General features: G+C 41.8%; 1 pseudogene; it reads right to left on the reverse strand.

The window, feature by feature from the left end:
* Positions 1-793: 793 nt before the first annotated feature.
* LOC108836780 (uncharacterized) lies at positions 794-1,567 on the reverse strand (annotated as a pseudogene).
* Between the last annotated feature and the right edge of the window lie 11,397 nt (positions 1,568-12,964).

The following is a 12,964-nucleotide window of genomic DNA, read 5'->3' on the forward strand; positions in this document are numbered from 1 at the left end:
AACAATTAACGACTTTAAATTTTTTATTATTCAAGTGAGACTGTGACTAATCCTTCATATAGAAAAAGTCAAATAACCTCTTTTAAATTAAAGTTGGATTAGGATTATGGATATTAAATAGGTCAATCCACTAACTTATATGGCCCAAACTTGGTAGTCTGGAACGTGTTAATTGTTATCAGATCCAAACCCAAATAAAGACGAGAAGAAAGTGAAACAAATCTCGATAAACGTTCTATCAAAGTATAGGATATCATGGATATGAGGATCACAGACAACATTCATTATGTCAGGCAAATTCAGCTCTCTGCAACTGTCTCAAACCTAGACACTGTCACACATATTCTGCTTGTGCTAGTAAAAGTAAAATATGTAATCCAATAAAATAAGAAACTTAAAACTCTATCATCCATATGTTCTTTCACTACAATGAACTTTGCTTTTACTACGATCTTATTAACCGGGGAACTTTTCATCAACAAGATGAACTAACCAGGTCAGAGAAGTAAAAAACGATCTGAACCAGAAAATAAACCTTACCATGGCTTCATATGATCTTCACCGGAGAAAGCGACTCTCCTGAATCATGACTCTGATACCAAAAGAGATAAAAGAAGTAGACTAAGCCTACAAAAGACTAGCACATTTTGACATACACATCATATAGCTGTAGAGATCTATCACTAACGTTGTGCATATAAGAGCCTTCACCACCTACCATCATGGATTCCCTTCCCTTGCTTTTGATTCCGCTTCCCTCTTTGGTCCAAGTATCATCTCACATGGCTGTTCTTTAATCTACAACAGAATCATTCTCACATGCATCTCCAAGCTTCTCAGCCCCCATTTCATTTCCCTCATTATGTTCACCTGAAACTTTCCTTAACATCCTTTTCACCTTGTTCCTTACATCCAAGTTCATTCACTGCAGAGTCATCCCTAGCCGCAACATCCTGCATACAAACATCTTCTGCAGCTACATTATTCTCTTTTGTGTCACCACTGGTACGTGCATTAGACCCCCCACTGTCATCACCCTGTCCCTCACTTTCAGACTCATCTCAACAACTTCTTCATTACCAACCACGCTCCTCGTCTCAAGATACTGCAACCTCCTCCTCATATCACCTAACTCCCTTTCCATCAAGAACAGCCTCTCATTTAAAGTCAGATTTTCTTCCTCCATCTGCGCAATATGACTATCCTGATCATCCACTCGATTCTCCAACACATTATTAAACTCAGAACCACCGTAACTCGGATAAATCATCTCAAACCGGCTCAAATCATGGTCTAATCTCCTCTCAACCTCAACATGCTCCTCCACATCACTCTCACTAGACCCTCCCTCATCATCATCATCATGGCCATCATCAGGTCTCAGCCTAATCATCCCCTTCATGGAGCCATAACCATCAACGCCCCACTCCTCCTTCGCCATGTCTCCCAACACCTCCCTAGACGGCGAAAACATCGGCGTGTGGAGTACAGCTGGCGTCACGGGGCATGGAGACACCAGCTCAGCGATGCCGCCGGATTTCTTGGCGCAGATGATAAACGACGTCATGAAACGGATTGCAAACTCAACTGAAGCTCGTGCTGCTGCTGAACGAGAGAGACAGAACCACTACAAAACCGAGGCGTTCTCCAAAAGGGTACTTCGGCTTCATGATGTTATATTGACTGATACTTACATTTATTTGGTGGTTGATGAATGTAATTGTACGTTTGGTGATTTTCTACGATTTTGTGCGAATAAACCTACCTGCTTTATCACTAACGAAGAAATATTTGCACCAACTGAGCTGCTGTGTCTAATATTAATTAGCTTGCATTGTTTTGTATCTTGTCGCGACACTTTCTCCGATTTTTTTTGTTTGTTGTCGCGACATAACCCCCACCCTTTCTCCTCCGATTCCAGATTCTAGAACCCTAATTTTCCTTAAGCCGTGAGATGTGATGGAAGAGGATCTTCGAGATGCACACTGTTTGTCCATTTCGTACGATAAAAAGCTTGCTGTAGGTGCTGATCAAGGTGAATACTTCAAAGGTTCCTTCAAGGGTCGAGCTGTACTGGTGAAACGGATTGCAAACTCAACTGAAGCTCGTGCTGCTGCTGAACAGGAGAGACATAACCACTACAAAACCTAGGCGTTCTCCAAAAGGGTACTTCGGCTCCATGATGTTATATTGACTGATGTTTACATTTATTTGGTGGTTGATGAATGTAATTGCACGTTTGGTGATTTTCTACGATTTTGTGCGAATAAACCTACCCGATTTATCACTAACGAAGCAACATTTGCACCAACTGCTGTTGTGTCTAACGTTAATTAGCCTGCATTGTTTTGTATCTTGTCGCGACACTTTCTCCGACTTTTTTTGTTTGTTGTCGGACATAAACCCCCTCCCCTCTTTCTCCTCCGATTCTAGATTCTAGAACCCTAATTTTTCTTAAGCCGTGAGATGTGATGGAAGAGGATCTTCGAGATGCACACTGTTTGTCCATTTCGTACGATAAGAAGCTTGATGTGGGTGCTGATCAAGGTGAATACTTCTAAGGTTCCTTTAAGGGTCTAGCTGTACTGGTGAAACGGATTGCAAACTCAACTGAAGCTCGTGCTGCTGCTGAACGAGAAAGACAAAACCATTACAAAACCGAGGCGTTCTCCAAAAGGGTACTTCGGCTCCAGATGTTATATTGACTGATGCTTACATTTATTTGGTGGTTGATGAATGTAATTGCACGTTTGGTGATTTTCTACGATTTTGTGCGAATAAACCTACCCGCTTTATCACTAACGAAGCAACATTTGCACCAACTGAGCTGATGTGTCTAACGTTAATTAGCTTGTATTGTTTTGTATCTTGTCGCGACACTTTCTCAGACTTTTTTGTTTGTTGTCGCGACATAAAACCCCGCCCACCCCCTTTCTCCTCCGATTCCAGATTCTAGAACCCTAATTTTCATTCAGCCGTGAGATGTGATGGAAGAGGATCTTCGAGATGCACATTGTTTGTCCATTTCGTACGATAAGAAGCTTGATGTGGGTGCTGATCAAGGTGAATACTTCAAAGGTTCCTTCAAGGGTCGAGCTGTACTGGTGAAACGGATTGCAAACTTAACTGAAGCTCGTGCTGCTGCTGAACGAGAGAGGCAGAACAATAACAAAACCGAGGCGTTCTCCGAAAAGTACTTCGGCTCCATGATGTTATATTGACTGGTGCTTACATTTATTTGGTGGTTGATGAATGTAATTGCACGTTTGGTGATTTTCTACGATTTTGTGCGAATAAACCTAACCGCTTTATCACTAACGAAGCAACATTTGCACCAACTAAGATGATGTGTCTAACGTTAATTAGCTTGCATTGTTTTGTATCTTGTCCCGACACTTTCTCCGACTTTTTTTGTTTGTTGTCGCGACATAAACCCCCCCCCCTTTCTCCTCCGATTCCAGATTCTAGAACCCTAATTTTCCTTAAGCCGTGAGATGTGATGGAGAGGATCTTCGAGATGCACATTGTTTGTCTATTTCGTACCATAAGAAGCTTGCTGTGTTTGCTGATCAAGGTGAATACTTCAAAGGTTTCTTCAAGGGTCGAGCTGTACTGGTGAAACGGATTGCAAACTCAACTGAAGCTCGTGTTGCTGCTGAATAAGAGAGACTGAACTAATACAAAACCAAGGCGTTCTCCAAAAGGGTACTTCGGCTCCATGATGTTATATTAATTAATGCTTACATTTATTTGGTGGCTGATGAATGTAATTGCACGTTTGGTGATTTTCTACGATTTTGTGCGAATACAGCTATCCGCTTTATCATTAAAGAAGAAACATCTGCACCAACTGAGCTGCTGTGTCTAACGTTAATTAGCTTGTATTGTTTTGTATCTTGTCGCGACACTTTCTCCGACTTTTTTTATTTGTTGTCGCGACATTAACCCCCCCCCCTTTCTCCTCCGATTCCAGATTCTAGAACCCTAATTTTCTTTAAGCTGTGAGATGTGATGAAAGAGGATCTTCGAGATGCCCATTGTTTGTCCATTTCGTACGATAAGAAGCTTGTTGTGGGTGCTGATCAAGGTAAATTCTTCAAAGGTTCCTTCAAGGGTCGAGCTGTACTGGTGAAACGGATTGAAAACTCAACTGAAACTCGTGCTGCTGCTGAATGAGAGAGACATAACCACTACAAAACCGAGGCGTTCTCCCAAAGGGTACTTCGACCCCATGATGTTATATTGATTGATGCTTACATTTATTTGGTGGTTGATGAATGTAATTGCACGTTTGGTGATTTCTACGATTTTGTGCGAATAAACCTACACGCTTTATCACAAACGAAGCAACATTTGCACCAACTGAGCTGTTGTGTCTAACGTTAATTAGCTTGCATTGTTTTGTATCTTGTCACGACACTTTCTCCGACTTTTTTTGTTTGTTGTCGCGACATAACCCCCCCCCCCTTTCTCCTCCGATTCCAGATTCTAGAACCCTAATTTTCCTTAAGACGTGAGATGTGATGGAAGAGGATCTTCGAGATGCACACTGTTTGTCCATTTTGTACGATAATAAGCTTGTTGTGGGTGCTGATCAAGGTGAATACTTCAAAGGTTCGTTCAAGGGTCGAGCTGTACTGGTGAAACGGATTGCAAACTCAACTGAAGCTCGTGCTGCTGCTGAATGAGAGAGACAGAACCACTACAAAACTGAGGTGTTCTCCAAAATGGTATTTCGGCTCCATGATGTTATATTGACTGATGCTTACATTTATTTGGTGGTTGATAAATGTAATTTCACGTTTGGTGATTTTCTATGATTTTGTGCGAATAAACCTGTCCGCTTTATCACTAACGAAGCAACATTTTCACCAACTGAGCTGATGTGTCTAACGTTAATTAGCTTACATTGTTTTGTAACTTGTCGCGACACTTTCTCCGAATTTTTTTTGTTTGTTGTCGCGACATAAACCTCTCTTTCTCCTCCGATTCCAGATTCCAGAACCCTAATTTTCATTAAGCCGTGAGATGTGATGGAAGAGGATCTTCGAGAGGCACACTGTTTGTCTATTTCGTACGATAAGAAGCTTGTTGTGGGTGCTGATCAAGATGAATACTTCAAAGGTTCCTTCAAGGGTCGAGCTGTACTGGTGAAACAGATTGCAAACTCAACTGAAGCTCGTGTAGCTGCTGAACGAGAGAGACAAAACCACTACAAAACCGAGGCGTCCTCCAAAAGGGTACTTCGGCTCCATTGTGAGGGATTAAACTCACACCTAGATTTTAGATCAGGTTTAAGGTTTAGGAAAGGTTAGGGAAAGATAACGTGGGCTGAATCCCGTAATAACTTGTTGAATGAACTTCGATTTGTATTGATAATATGGTAAAGAATGGTTACAAAAAATGTTTCTCTTGATGATTACAAAGATAACAAAATGTTTAAAAGATGATATGAATAATCGTGAAAGTGAATAAGGGTCGAGTCCCCTTCTTTCTTGACTTGCTTTCTCCTTAAATAGTCTCAGGCCCCGCTTGATCGTCGCCAACTGATTCCCGAGGTCTTCTCCGTTTATTGAGGGATCCGCAACAGCTTCCCTTTGACCGGGTCCTGCGCTTCTTTTGTTACGACGTGAGCTTCCTCTTCGCCGTGATCTCTTTGGTAAAAGTCCTTAGCTCTCAGCCTTCGGCTCCAGCTTAGCTCCTTTAGATAGCGAGCTCGTGATGGGCATGTCGCGGCCTGTTATCGTCTTTTATTATTCAGCAGTCAGCTACCGGACCATATTCGGGCCCAACATCCATGATGTTATATTGACTGATGCTTACATTTATTTGGTGGTTGATGAATGTAATTGCACGTTTGGTAATTTTTTACGATTTTGTGCGAATAAGCCTACCCGCTTTATCACTAACAAAACAACATTGGCACCAACTGAGCTGATGTGTTTAACGTTAATTAGCTTGCATTGTTTTGTATTTTGTCGCGACACTTTCTCGGACATTTTTTGTTTGTTGTCGCGACATAAACCCCTCCTCCTTTCTCCTCCGATTCCAGATTCTAGAACCCTAATTTTCCTTAAGCCGTGAGATGTGATGGAAGAGGATCTTCGAGATGCACATTGTTTGTCTATTTCGTACGTAAGAATCTTGTTGTGGGTGCTGATCAAGGTGAATACTTCAAAGGTTTCTTCAAGGGTCGAGCTGTACTGGTGAAACGGATTGCAAACTCAACTGAAGCTCGTGTTGCTGCTGCACGAGAGAGACATAACTACTACAAAACCGAGGCGTTCTCCAAAAGCGTACTTCGGCTCCATGATGTTAGATTCACTGATTCTTACATTTATTTGGTGGTTGATGAATGTAATTGAACGTTTGGTGATTTTCTACGATTTTGTGCGAATAAACCTACCCGCTTTGTCACTAACGAAGCAACATTTGCACCAACTGAGCTGCTGTGTCTAATTTTAATTTGCTTGCATTGTTTTGTATCTTGTCGCGACACTTTCTCCGACTTTTTTTTGTTTGTTGTCGCGACATAAACCTCCCTTTCTCCTCCGATTCCAGATCCTAGAACCCTAATTTTCATTAAACCGTGAGATGTGATAGAAGAGGATCTTCGAGATGCACATTGTTTGTCCATTTCGTACGATAAGAAGCTTGCTGTGGGTGCTGATCAAGATGAATACTTCAAAGGTTCCTTTAAGGGTCAAGCTGTACTGGTGAAACGGATTGCAAACTCAATTGAAGCTCGTGCAGCTGCTGAACGAGAGAGACAAAACCACTACAAAACCGAGGCGTTCTCCAAAAGGGTACTTCGGCTCCATGATGTTATATTGACTGATGCTTACATTTATTTGGTGGTTGATGAATGTAATTGCACGTTTGGTGATTTTTTACGATTTTGTGAGAATAAGCCTACCCGCTTTATTACTAACGAAGAAACATTTGCACCAACTGAGCTGATGTGTCTAACGTTAATTAGCTTGCATTGTTTTGTATTTTGTTGCGACACTTTCTCGGACTTTTTTTGTTTGTTGTCGCGACATAAACCCCTCCCCCTTTCTCCTCTGATTCCAGATTCTAGAACCCTAATTTTCCTTAAGCCGTAAGATGTGATGGAAGAGGATCTTCGAGATGCACATTGTTTGTCTATTTCGTACGTAAGAAGCTTGCTGTGGGTGCTGATCAAGGTGACTACTTCAAAGGTTCCTTCAAGGGTCGAGCTGTACTGGTGAAACGGATTGCAAACTCAACTGAAGCTCGTGTTGCTGCTGAACGAGAGAGACAAAACTACTACAAAACCGATGCGTTCTCCAAAAGGGTACTTCGGCTCCATGATGTTATATTGACTGATACTTACATTTATTTGGTGGTTGAGGAATGTAATTGCACGTTTGGTGATTTTCTACGATTTTGTGCGAATAAACCTACCCGCTTTATCACTAACGAAGCAACATTTGCACCAATTAAGCTGATGTGTCTAACGTTAATTTGCTTGCATCGTTTTGTATCTTGTCCTGACACTTTCTCCGACTTTTTTTTGTTTGTTGTCGCGACATAAACCTCCCTTTCTCCTTTGATTCTAGATTCTAGAACCCTAATTTTCATTAAACCGTGAGATGTGATGGAAGAGGATCTTCGAGATGCACACTGTTTGTCCATTTCGTACGATAAGAAGCTTGATGTGGGTGCTGATCAAGGTGAATACTGCAAAGGTTCTTTCAAGGGTCGAGCTGTACTGGTGAAACTGATCGCAAACTCAACTGAAGCTCGTGCTGCTGCTGAACGAGAGAGACTGAACACTACAAAACCGAGGCATTCTCCAAAAAGGTACTTCGGCTCCATGATGTTATATTGACTGATGGTTACATTTATTTGGTGGATGATGAATGTAATTGCACGTTTGGTGATTTTCTACGATTTTGTGCGAATAAACCTACCCGCTTTATCACTAACGAAGCAACATGTGCACACAACTGAGCTGATGTGTCTAACGTTAATTAGCTTGCATTGTTTTGTATTTTTTCGCGACACTTTCTCGGACTTTTCTTGTTTGTTGTCGCGACATAAACCCCTCCCCCTTTCTCCTCAGATTCCAGATTCCAGAACTCTAATTTTCCTTAAGCTGTGAGATCTGATGGAAGAGGATCTTCGAGATGCACATTGTTTGTCTATTTCGTACGTAAGAAGCTTGCTGTGGGTGCTGATCAAGGTGAATACTTCAAAGGTTCCTTCAAGGGTCGAGCTGTACTGGTGAAACGGATTGCAAACTCAACTGAAGCTCGTGTTGCTGCTGAACGAGACAGACAAAACTACTACAAAACCGAGGCGTTCTCCAAAAGGGTACTTCGGCTCCATGATGTTATATTGACTGATGCTTACATTTATTTGGTGGTTGATGAATGTAATTGCACGTTTTGTGATTTTCTACGATTTTGTGCGAATAAACCTACCCGCTTTATCACTAACGAAGCAACATTTGCACCAACTGAGCTGATGTGTCTAACGTTAATTAGCTTGCATTGTTTGGTATCTTGTCGCGACATTTTTTCCGACTTTTTTTGTTTGTTGTCGAGACATAAACCCCCTCCCCCTTTGTCCTACGATTTCAGATTCTAGAACCCTAATTTTCCTTAAGCCGTGAGATGTGATGGAAAAGGATCTTCGAGATGCACATTGTTTGTCCATTTCGTACGATAAGAAGTTTGTAGTGGGTGCTGATTAAAGTGAATACTTCAAAGGTTCCTTCAAAGGTCGAGCTGTACTGGTGAAACAGATTGCAAACTCAACTGAAGCTCGTGCTGCTGCTGAATGAAAGTGATATAACCACTACAAAACCGAGGCGTTCTCCAATAGGGTACTTCGGCTCCATGATGTTATATTCACTGATGCTTACATTTATTTGGTGGTTGATGAATGTAATTGCACGTTTGGTGATTTTCTACGATTTTGTGCGAATAAACCTACCCGCTTTATCACTAACGAAGCAACATTTGAACCAACTGAGCTACTGTGTCTAACGTTAATTAGCTTGCATTGTTTTGTATCTTGTTGCGACATTTTCTCCGACTTTTTTTGTTTGTTGTCGCGACATAAACCCCCCCCCCCCTTTTTCTCCTCTGATTCCAGATTCTATAACCCTAATTTTCCTTAAGCCGTGAGATGTGATGGAAGAGGATCTTCGAGATGCTCATTGTTTGTCCATTTCGTACGATAAGAAGCTTGCTGTGGGTGCTGATCAAGGTGAATACTTCAAAGGTTCCTTCAAGGGTCTAGCTGTACTGGTGAAACAGATTGCAAACTCAACTGAAGCTCGTGCTCCTGCTGAACGAGAGAGACAGAACCATTACAAAACCGAGGTGTTCTCCAAAAGGGTACTTCGGCTCCATGATGTTATATTGATTGATGCTTACATTTATTTGGTGGTTGATGAATGTAATTGCACGTTTGGTGATTTTCTACGATTTTGTGCGAATAAACCTACCGCTTTATCACTAACGAAGCAACATTTGCACCAACTGAGCTGCTGTGTCTAACGTTAATTAGCTTGCATTGTTTTGTATCTTGTCCCGACACTTTCTCCGACTTTTGTTGTTTGTTGTTCCGACATAACCCCCCCCTTTCTCCTCCGATTCCAGATTCTAGAACCCTCATTTCCTTAAGCCGTGAGATGTGACGGAAGAGTATCTTCGAGATGCACACTGTTTGTTCATTTCGTACGATAAGAAGCTTGCTGTGGGTGCTGATCAAGGTGAATACTTCAAAAGTTCCTTCAAGGGTCGAGCTGTACTAGTGAAACAGATTGCAAACTCAACTGAAGCTCGTGCTGCTGCTGAACGAGAGACACAGAACCACTACAAAACTGAGGCGTTCTCCAAAAGGGTACTTCGGCTCCATGATGTTATATTGACTGATGCTTACATTTATTTGGTGGTTGATGAATGTAATTGCACGTTTGGCGATTTTCTACGATTTTGTGCGAATAAACCTACCCGCTTTATCACTAACGAAGCAACATTTGCACCAACTGAGCTGCTCTGTCTAACGTTAATTAGCTTGCATTGTTGTGTATCTTGTCGCGATACTTTCTCCGACTTTTTTTTGTTTGTTGTCGCGACATAAACTCCCCTTACTCCTCCGATTCCAGATTCTAGAACCCTAATTTTCATTAAGCCGTGAGATGTGATGGAAGAGGATCTTCGAGATGCATACTGTTTGTCCATTTCGTACGATAAGAAGCTTGCTGTGGGTGCTAATCAAGGTGAATACTTCAAAGGTTCCTTCAAGGGTCGAGCTGTACTGGTGAAACGAATTGCAAACTCAACTGAAGCTCGTGCTGCTGCTGAACGAGAGAGACAGAACCACTACAAAACCGAGGCGTTCTCCAAAAGGGTACTTCGGCTCCATGATGTTATATTGACTGATGCTTACATTTATTTGGTGATTGATGAATGTAATTGCACGTTTGGTGATTTTCTACAATTTTGTGCGAAAAACCTACCCGCTTTATCACTAACGAAGCAACATTTGCACCAACTGAGCTGATGTGTCTAACATTAATTGGCTTGCATTGTTTTGTATATTGGTGCGACACTTTCTCCGACTTTTTTTGTTTGTTGTCGCGACATAAACCCCCCCTTCTCCTCCGATTCCAGATTCTAGAACCCTAATTTTCCTTAGGCCGTGAGATGTGATGGAAGAGGATCTTCGAGATGCACACTGTTTGTCTATTTCGTACGATAAGAAACTTGTTGTGGGTGCTGATCAAGGTGAATACTGCAAAGGTTCTTTCAAGGGTCGAGCTGTACTGGTGAAACGGATCGCAAACTCAACTGAAGCTCGTGCTGCTGCTGAACGAGAGAGACAGAACACTACAAAACCGAGGCATTCTCCAAAAGGGTACTTCGGCTCCATGATGTTATATTGACTGATGCTTACAATTATTTGGTGGTTGATGAATGTAATTGCACGTTTGGTGATTTTCTACGATTTTGTGCGAATAAACCTACCCGCTTTATCACTAACGAAGCAACATTTGCACCAACTGAGTTGCTGTGTCTAACGTTAATTAGCTTGCATTGTTTTGTATCTTGTCGCGACACTTTCTCCGACTTTTTTTGTTTTTTGTCGCGACATAAACCCCCCCCCCCCCCCTTTATCCTCCGATTCTAGATTCTAGAACCCTAATTTTCCTTAAGCCGTGAGATGTGATGGAAGAGGATCTTCGAGATGCACACTGTTTGTCCATTTCGTACGATAAGAAGCTTGATGTGGGTGCTGATCAAGGTGAATACTTCTAAGGTTCCTTCAAGGGTCGAGCTGTACTGGTGAAACGGATTGCAAACTCAACTGAAGCTCGTGCTACTGCTGAACGAGAGAGACAGAACCACTACAAAACCGAGGCGTTCTCCAAAAGGGTACTTCAGCTCCATGATGTTATATTGACTGATTCTTACATTTATTTGGTGGTTGATGAATGTAATTGCACGTTTGGTGATTTTCTACGATTTTGTGCGAATAAACCTACCCGCTTTATCACTAACGAAGCAACATTTGCACCAACTGAGATTTTGTATCTAACGTTAATTAGCTTGCATTGTTTTGTATCTTGTTGCGACATGTTCGAGGAGTATCCTTTATCCAAGCTCATTCATGTGAGTTAGAGTTTTCTTGAATCATCATCTATCTAAAAGTAAATCTTCTTCATAGCTGATAATTTTCTCTTTTGCAAGGTTCCGATATCTCTTATTCCTACGCCTGTCCACCAAATATCATTCGATTTCCTCAGAAGTATTTCGCTCAAGACACTAACTGGCTTTGTACGGTCGTCCTCTCATCTCATTCTCACTGAATGGCGGCCTGGAGTTGTCCAAGTTGTAGATCTTCATGATGAAATATATAAGGTTCAGTTTTTTTTTTTTTTAACTCTTTTGTTTCGACTCTGACTGACTGACTCCAATGTTTTTGTTTTCGTTTTTCTTAACTTGTAGGTGGCAACATTTGTTGTGTTAGCCATGGTGTTGCGTACTAAACCTGATCCTTTGACTCTCGTTTTGAAAGAGCTGAGGCAGACACCTACATATCATGACCAGGACAAGCTCCCGCTTCTAATTTGGATGATAGCTCAGGTTAATTGTGATAAATCTTTTTTTTTATGCAACCGAGAGTGTGTTTTGTTCAAGTTTCTCAATATTTTTTTGATTAAATGGTAACAGGCCTTCCAATATGATTTACCTGCTGCCTTGTATTCGTGGGCGTGGAACTTGCTGCCACTAGTTGCTAACTACGACGAGTGCTACACCTCTCAGTCCATTGATCTCATCCCGCAGTTTGTTGAGATGTAAGTACATTTTTAAGATTTTCTCCTTTCCCTCCCTCCCTCCCTTCCTCCGCTTGTATGTCTAAAATCTTGTTTTTTTTCTTTTAAACAGGATTTTGTCCTCGTATCCGGAGGCTCGGGCTGTACTCCTAAACAGAGCTGTTACGCCTGAAGGGAGGCTGATTCCACCTTGTTCGTTTGAGATCTTGGTGCGGCTTACATTCCCTGCTCCATCCGCTAGAGTTGAGGCAACATTGAGGTTTGAGGAAATTTATCCCTTGTTGAAGGAAGTGGCCCTTGCACCAGATGATATTATTACTAGTGCAAACGCACTGGAACAGATATTCGCTTTTTCCTTGAAATTAGCTGGTGGACAAGGTATTGGCAACAAACCAAACCTCTCTCTCTCTCTCTCTCTCTCTCCCTCTCTCTCTCTCTCTCTCTCTCTCTCTCTCTCTCTCTCTCTCTCTCTCTCTCTCTCTCTCTCTCTCGGTTTGGTGGCGTTCTATTTGAATTTACCTCCCTTTGCTTGTTTTACAGGAAATCCTGCTCTAGCCAGTGAAGCTACAGCAATCGCCATCACTGTTTTGACACAAAACGTTGATTGCTTTAAGCAATGGGATCTTCTCTACAAAGAGCATCCTGAAG

This window comes from Raphanus sativus, chromosome 2 (genome assembly GCF_000801105.2).
Source record: "Raphanus sativus cultivar WK10039 chromosome 2, ASM80110v3, whole genome shotgun sequence".
Lineage (NCBI taxonomy): Eukaryota > Viridiplantae > Streptophyta > Magnoliopsida > Brassicales > Brassicaceae > Raphanus > Raphanus sativus.